The sequence below is a fragment of the Colobus angolensis genome, unplaced genomic scaffold, assembly GCF_000951035.1.
Source record: "Colobus angolensis palliatus isolate OR3802 unplaced genomic scaffold, Cang.pa_1.0 Scaffold182, whole genome shotgun sequence".
Classification (NCBI taxonomy): Eukaryota; Metazoa; Chordata; class Mammalia; order Primates; family Cercopithecidae; genus Colobus; species Colobus angolensis.
The window spans coordinates 4556694-4564925 of NW_012114955.1; positions in this window are offsets into that span (position 1 = coordinate 4556694).

The following is an 8232-nucleotide window of genomic DNA, read 5'->3' on the forward strand; positions in this document are numbered from 1 at the left end:
TGTAATCCCAGAACTTTGAGGGGCTGAGGTGGATTGTTTGAGCCCAGGAGTTCAAGACCAGCCTAGGCAACAGAGAGAGACCTCATCTCTACAAATAAAAATAAAAAAAAATAGCTGGATGTGGTAGTGTGCACCTGTAGTTCCAGCTGCAAAGGAAGCTGAGGTGAGAGGATCACGTGGGCCCAGGAGGTTGAGGCTGTAGTGAGCTCTGATCAAACTACTGTACTGGTTGATAATGAGACCCTGTCTCAAAAAAAAAAAAAAAACATTGCTGAGATTGCTTTATAATCACAATCACAGATCTGGGCTGTATAGCTGCCTGTTGCCTGTACTACTTCAGGGTCAACAGAAACTTTGCTTCCTGACATCCCTTCTTAGGGGGAATATCAATTTTCCAAAATAAAAGCCTGTGATAATCAGAAGAGGCATAGAGGTCTGGGCCTTTTCTAGTTTTAAGAAAGACTTAAAAATATCTTGTAAGCCACATAGATGATTTGGAGAACATTTTTGTTGACTGTATTAGGGACTGGTCAGGAAAACAAACATAATTCACAGATCTAAGGATTTATTTAAATTGGTATAGGATAACTGAAGAAGCAAAGAGGAAACACTGAGGTGGCATGGAGATATAACTGCAGAAAAACAGCTGTCATTCCCAGGGCTGAGGAACAGAGAAAAGAGGTAGAAGCTCAGAAGAAGGGACCTGCACAGCTAGGCTGACAGTGTATTTGATAGTAAAATGTAAAATAGGAAGTAATGAATATTATCTTTGTTTTAGAAAATATTTTGTATTTCGAAATAATCATAGGCTTAGAAGGAGTCACAAGAAGAGTACCCCATACCCATCATCCACCTTCCCCCGATAGTGGCATCTGTACATGACCAAAACTAGAAAATAGGTTGGCACAATCCAAGTACTTTGATTACAGACTTGTAATTGACCATTTTTTGCATGTACTCATTTCTTTATGTCTTTGTGTATAATTCTATGACATCACATTTGTAGAACCACAACAATATAGATGGAAACCTGTCCCATCACCAAAGCAACTTCCTCGTGCTTCTTTACAGCCGCACCCTCCTGCTGCTTCTCTAGTCACTAGCAAACGTTGTCTGTTCCCCCTCTCTATAATTTTTTTAAATAGAATTTAATTGTAAGTGTTGTGGGTTAAATTGTTCCCCCAAAAGGTATGTTGGAGTCCTCACCCCCAGTACCTCAGAATATGAGATGATTTGGAGATAACGTCTTCACTATAAAGGTGATCAAGTTACAATGTGGTCATTAGGAGCCTACTGCAATACAACTGGTGTCTTTATGAAAAGGAGAAATTTGGAGACAGACACACTAACGCATACGGGGAAAATGTCTTTGAAACCCAAGGCATAGTTCAGAGTGATGCTTCTACAGCCAAGGAATGCCAAAGATTTCCAGGAAGCAACCGGAAGCAAGGGGAGAGTCATTGAACAGATTCTGTCTCACAGCCTCAGGAGTAACCAACCCTGCCGATGAGTTGATCTTAGACTTCTAGCCTTTAGAACTGTGAGACAACACATTTCTATTTAAATCACCCAATCTGTGGTACTTTGTTGCAGCAACCCTAACAGAACAATAAAATAAGTATATGTAATTATAAATTATAACTGTGCTTAAAATTAGCTCATAATTCCTGAAATTCTGTTGAGCTGGTACACCCTTGTGCTAATCTACCATTGCAAGGGTCATGATGAGACGAATTCTAGGAGCATGGGAAGAAATGGAAACTAGAACCAGCTGCCCCTTGCAGAATGGAGAACCCTGACTGGGGTGGTGACACTGACAGGAACAGGAAGAATCAAGTCATACTTTCTCCTCTAGCCACCCAGCCTCTCTTCAGCACTTCCTATTCCTGGGCTAATAGGGATCCAGTTGGCAAAGTACAAAGTTGGTTTCCAGAGATCTGAGAAGAGAATAAAAGGGTAGGTGTGAAGCTAAGAGACAATATCTTAATGTCCAAACACACTGGGTTTTTAGACAACTCTTCTAGGGACCTTTCAGTCTTTTTTTTTTTTCTTTCCAGGTATCATTGGGTTTCCTTTGGACCACAAAGCTGTTTAGCCAAGGAAGCAAATATTTCTGGCTACTTATATTTTGTGACTTATTTTGAGAAACTTATCTCTTGTAACTTATTTTGAGAGTTTTCTTTTTCCTTTTTTTTATAAAGCATAATGTTATAAAAGTGTGCTGCATGTCACTTCTGCTCTATTCCTGAGTGGATTGACTGTATGCTCTGAAGAAGATTTCTTGATTTAATAATAAAAAAGTCTGGAAAAGTAGGATTTGGTGTATGAAAATTTAATTTATGAAAACGACTTTTCAGGAACATAGATGTTCTTTAAATACAGCAAGTTTCCCTTGTGATGTCTGGAAATCCACCACTCTTCTTCAAAGGAAAAGCAACTTCTTAAAGAGGCTTTGAGTACCAGGGAAGGATTAATTTCACTCAATCATATGCTGACTCCCCATGTGGGTCAATTCTCTCCTTGCTAAGTAGCTCGAGATGAGTGAAATTGCTCTTCCCAGCTCCTAGAACCAGCCCAATATCTTTCCTGCAACCTCTGAGCATAGCACAGTCCCCCAGCACATTCACACTAATGATCCAAACTGCTACCACAGCATCTGCTCTTATGACTTCTGGACTCACCAGTGAGCGGAATTCCAACCTGGGGGAGGCGTTTCTGTAGGAGGCTGTCTTTCTTACTGCCTACAGACAATTTCATTACCTTGGCCATCTTATTTCTAGCTTGTCCCGTAAAACCAAGTGAAAATGGAATTCTTCCCCCCTCATTATAAATGGAATACACACATTGTAGAAATTTTCAAAGATAAAAACAGTTGTGGAAAATAATGTAATTTAAGGTCGTGTGGTTTAAGTTTAAAGGAAAAGGAATCAAATGCATGTGTTTGCTTAAAAGATGACGCATTTTTTGTTTTTTTTTTTCCATAGAATTGTATACTGGGGAAAGTAAGCAAAATTTGATTTTAATAGTCCTTTTCTTCCCTGCCTGGGTCCCTGAGAGAGCCTAAAATTACCTGGATGGTACCCCACTGGGGTGGTTCTTCACAGTCCTGCCAAGCAAACTTCCCTCTCCATCTATTCTATGGGTGTCCTGCTCTTTGTCAGTTCAATTTTGAATGGTAGCCTAGTCTAAGAAGAATGATCCAGGTAGCCATCAGGCATAGCAAGACCACTTAAAGGAAGTGGAATGATTTGTTGGAAGTCATGAGCTAGGGCCTAGTGGGGCCGGTAGGCAGTAGATAAATTACTGCACTGGATAGCAAATACTATGCAGCCTATTTGGAGAAAGCAAGTGGATGGGAGCTCATTGGAAGAAGAGACTGGGAGTGTCCCTTCCCTTTCAAGGATTCCAACTCCTGTTTTCTGCCTTCCTCATGGTAGTCCTGGACCACAGTACCTGGTTCCTGCTTTCCCTGCCCACCCCCCTCTTTTCTACTCCCACCTGTGTGGCAGGCACATTAGCATTTCCACCACTTGTCCCCAGCCCCTGTGACCTACCCTTCCTATGTTGATCTTTTCCCCTGTCAAGGTTGGGTTGAGATGTGGCTTTAGAGGAAACTGACTCTGCCATAATTTTAGTGAGGGCAGGAGATGCTCATTAAAATCTGTATTTTGATCTGGAAGTCACTCCTGTTGTGTTCTTCAGCGAGGGATTGAGAGACAGTATAAAAGCAGTTTAAAGCACAGACTTTGTCTTCAGACCTGGGACCCAGTCTCAGCCCTGTCAGTTACTTGCTGAGCAACCTTGAGCAAGTTCTAACCTCCCCAGGCATCAATTTCCTCCTGTATAAAATACAGGTAAAAATACTGTTTTTGGAGTGTTTTCACTGTAAAAAAATAAACGCAATAATACGTGTGGTGCCTACAGTGGTGTCCCCACATCTTAGTGATCACTCTGAAAATGGTAAGAAGTATTTAGGCTCTGATCTCAGGGCAAGAATGGATGTTGGTAAATATCCACACCCTTGGATGGGAGGCGGGAGTTGAGGCCAGGTGCCCCAGGGCGTGCACTCCAAGAAGCTTGGCTTCTTATAAAGAATTTTGAGTCATGACTGGCTGAGTTTTGAGCTGCTGACTTGTTACATGTACAAATCAACTCTGTTCCTGAGATCTGGAGTGAGATAGGGACATTTTTTAACCCTTATACCCAGGCCTGAGACATATCACTGGAGGGAAGCTGGAAAGGAGTGAAAAAGAGATTGTAGTGGGTCGATACCAGAGAGGGGGAGAGAGCAGATATTTAAAAAGCCAGTGGGGTCACAAACTCTTCCAAAAGAAGCAGCAAAATCATGTGACCTTCCAAGGTCAACAGCCTGTGCAGCCTGGGGTGTGGGCCAGGCACTACTGTTTGAATTTCTAACTAGCCCAGTGACCCAGGAACATCATGGCTTCACTTTCCTAGTCAGTGAGATAGGGATGATACTGTCTCAGGATGATTCTCAAGGTGAGAGGAGAGAATCATTGTGAACATGCTTTGGTGAATAAAAGACCTATAGAAAAGAGCTTTATATTATTATCAAAGTTGGGACCAGAATGAATAGCCCCTTTCCTAACTTTACACATAATACAGGTCTTTGAGTTTCTTTGCTGAGAAACTACTGTTATCATCCATAAATGCAGATGCATTTTCAGTGTGACTTGAACTCTTAAGTAACTTTAAGAGTTGGGGAGAAGATCAATGACAGGAAGATGTGAGAAGTTGGAGAGGGCTTAATGTCATGTATTAAATACTCTGTAATTTATGAAATATTTGTATTTTAGCAAATGCTTATTTAGCACCTACTTTGTGGCAGGCACTGTACTCAATGGTAAAACAGAGTCATGGTCCTTGCCCTGGAGATTAACCAGTGAAGAGTCATAGTGTCAAATGATGTCCTCATTCCGCTTCAACCACTCATTCCTGCAAGCATAGGCTGGACATCAGCATCACTTAAATCTGCCCCACCTTCAAAACTCCTATTCAGTCATTTTAAGTATTTGGTCGCCAGGCTTATGTGGAGCCGTAATACCCCCTAGCAATTCCCTGCACATCTCTGGCCCACTTGCTCCCCTCTTCTTAAATGACCATTCTGTGCTTCCTCCCCTCTTCTCAATCTTCCAACATTCCACCCCACCCCTACTCTCTGCTGATGAGTTTTCTTCTTGTTTTATTGAGAAAATTAGCACAATCTGCGAAGAATGTTCAAAAGCTCCAACCAGCATCCTGACCTAATCTACCCACAGTCCTGTATTCTTTCTGGCCACTACAGAGGAGCAGGTCCTGGTTCAGCCTTAGACCAACCCTTCCACAGAGGCCTTGACCCCATCCCCTCTCTCCTACTCAAGGGCACTGTTACAGCAGTTTTCACCATAGTCTCCTGGATTGATTTTGATTTCCTCTATTTTATTTCTGCTCAATGCTTACCATGCTGACAGCATTCATACATGTTGCTATTTCTTCCATTTAAAAAAACCCCCTAATCTACTCTTGGCCCCATTCTCCCCTCCAGTTACCACTCTGTTTATTTCCTTCTCTTTATAGCAAAACTCCTAGAAAACTTGTCTATACTCACTGGTCCCAGTATTTCTCCTCCTATTCTCTCTCAAGCTCCCTCTTGAGCCTTTTCCAGTCTATGGAAACTAATATTTCCAAGGTCACTGATGATATCCAGGTTGCCATTCCAATGGTCATCCTCAGTTGTCATCTAACCAGACCTACCAGATGTATTTAATTTGGTTCTTAACTCTCTCCTCCTTGAAGCATTTTGTTTTCTCTCGGCTTCTAGGACACATGTTTCTTCTGGCTTTCTTTCTTCCTCACTGGTCTGTCAGTCTCCCTTACTGGCTTCTCCCATCTTCCTGTCCTCTAAACCTTGGAATGTCCCAGGGCCTAGTGCTCAGGGCTTTTCTCTTTATAAACTTACTCACTCTCAGGGTAATCTCATTTAATCCTATTGACTTTAAATACCATCTGCTATGGTTGGAATATATGTGTCCCTCCAAAATTCGTTATGTTGAGAGCTAAGACCCAATGTGATAGTATTAAGAGGCAGAGCCCTCATGAATGGGATTACCACTCTTATAAAAGACCTCAAAGGAACTAGCTAGGCTCCTCTATTGCCCTTCCACCTTCTGCTGTGTGAAGACACACCATTTAAGGCACCATCTTGGGAGCAGAGACTGGCCCCTTATCAGACACCAACCCTGTCAGCACCTTGATTTTGGACCTTCCACTCTCCAGAATATGAGAAATACTTTTCTGTTCTTTACAAATTACCAAGTCTGTGATATTTTATGCCAGCAGGAAAGGACTAAGGCATCATACATATGCTGATGGCTCAACATTTTTTATCTTCAGCCCTGACTGTCTTTATAAATCCTTACCTTACAGCTTCTTAAGTGTTCTAAAAGGTACCTCCAACCTACAAAGTCAGAACAGAGCTAGGGATTTTCCCCCAAATGTACTCCTCCCACAGATTTTCCATCTCAGCTAAAGGTAAACTCCATTCTTTCAGTTCCCCAGACTCAGCATCATAGAGTTAACCTTGATTCCTTTTAAAATGCATATCCAGGCATTCAAGTTGTCAAAAAAGTTCTAGTGATTCTACCTTCAAGGTTGAGCTAGGATCCAGCTACTTCTCACCACTACTGTTGCTTCCATCCTAGAGCAAATCACTGTTCTGCTTCACTTGAATTCTTGCAGTAGCTTCCTGACTAGTCTCTCTGCTACATTTGTCCCCCACCAGCATATTCTTAACACAGCACCAAGAGTGATCCTCCTAAAATGTAAGGTCAGCCTTTTCTCTGCTCCAAAACTTCTGAAGTTTTTTACCCCCCAAAAAAGTCAGATTTACTTCAATGGCTCTCTTTTACCTCTTTGACTTCACCTGCTGTCATTCTCTCCCTTGTTCACTCTGCTCCATCCACTTTGGCCATGAATTCCACTGTCTTATAGCCTTTGCATTTCAGTTCCCTCCGCCTGGAACACTCTTTCCTGAGATAACCACATGGTCCACTCCTTCACATCTTGTAACGGTCAGGGTCCAATCAGGAGACAGGTCATATAATATAAACACGGACAATTAAGTGTAAACATTAACAGGACTAGAGCAATCAGGGATTGCTAGAGTGAGGAAGAGATGGGTAAAGTAAGTAAATAGTTAAGTGAAAGAGAACTCTAAAAGAAGAGCAGACATAGGGAGCAACCACCACTTCTAGGACTGAGATCAGACTTCAGTGAGAATGTCTATGGCTCACTGCGTGTCAGATAAACTCTTTGAGGTACAGACTGGCGGGAATCACTAGAAGTCTACCATTTGGAGCTCTAGGGAAAACCATCCACATAGAGGTACTTACCTTCAGAAGTCAGTGCACATCTGTCCACAGGGGTACTGTGAAGCCAGGCAAGAATTACCAAGCCTTTGGCACTCTGCTGCAAAGCCAACTGGGCAAGGCTGGCCTGAGGAAGCCATTCACAGAAAGTGTCCCACCATCAGATTTCCATTGTGAAGTTACCTGAAGGGATGTTCAAGGAAGCTACCCTTGGGAAGGGGCACATGCTGGTGCCACAAGGGAGCTACAGAAAAACAAAACACCCCTGCTACATATTGACTAAATGACCACACCAGAACCAGGAACAGAGGTGCCTTCCTCCTACTGTGTCCACCCCCACCGCTAACATTCCAGTGACAAAGCTTAATATTGTGCTAACTGCAAAGGAACAGTGCTAAAAGGGCTCATCCCCACTGTTGCAGAGCTGGTAATAAAGAGTGGATTGGTAGGTAAGAGGCCATCAGATCATAACTGGCACTCTTCCTTTAGATCTTTACTCAAAGATCTCAGTGATGCATTCCCTGGCTACCCTAGCAAACAATTTGAACCACTGAAAGTTTCTAGCTCACTTGCCTTTTTCATTTTTCCTCTTTAGCACTAATCATGGATGCAATATATATTTTATTTTGTCCACCTTGCTCCAACAAGAATTTAGGCTCTGTGAAGACAGATTTGTAACCTCTTTGTGCACTGCTACATTTCTAGTACTCAATATAGAGTCTGACATGGATGCAGTTTCCAACTGCATCCATGTCCCTACAAAGGACATGAACTCATCCTTTTTTATGGCTGCATAGTATTCCATGGTGTATATGTGCCACATTTTGTTAACCTTGCTCCAACAAGAATTTAGGCTCTGTGAAGA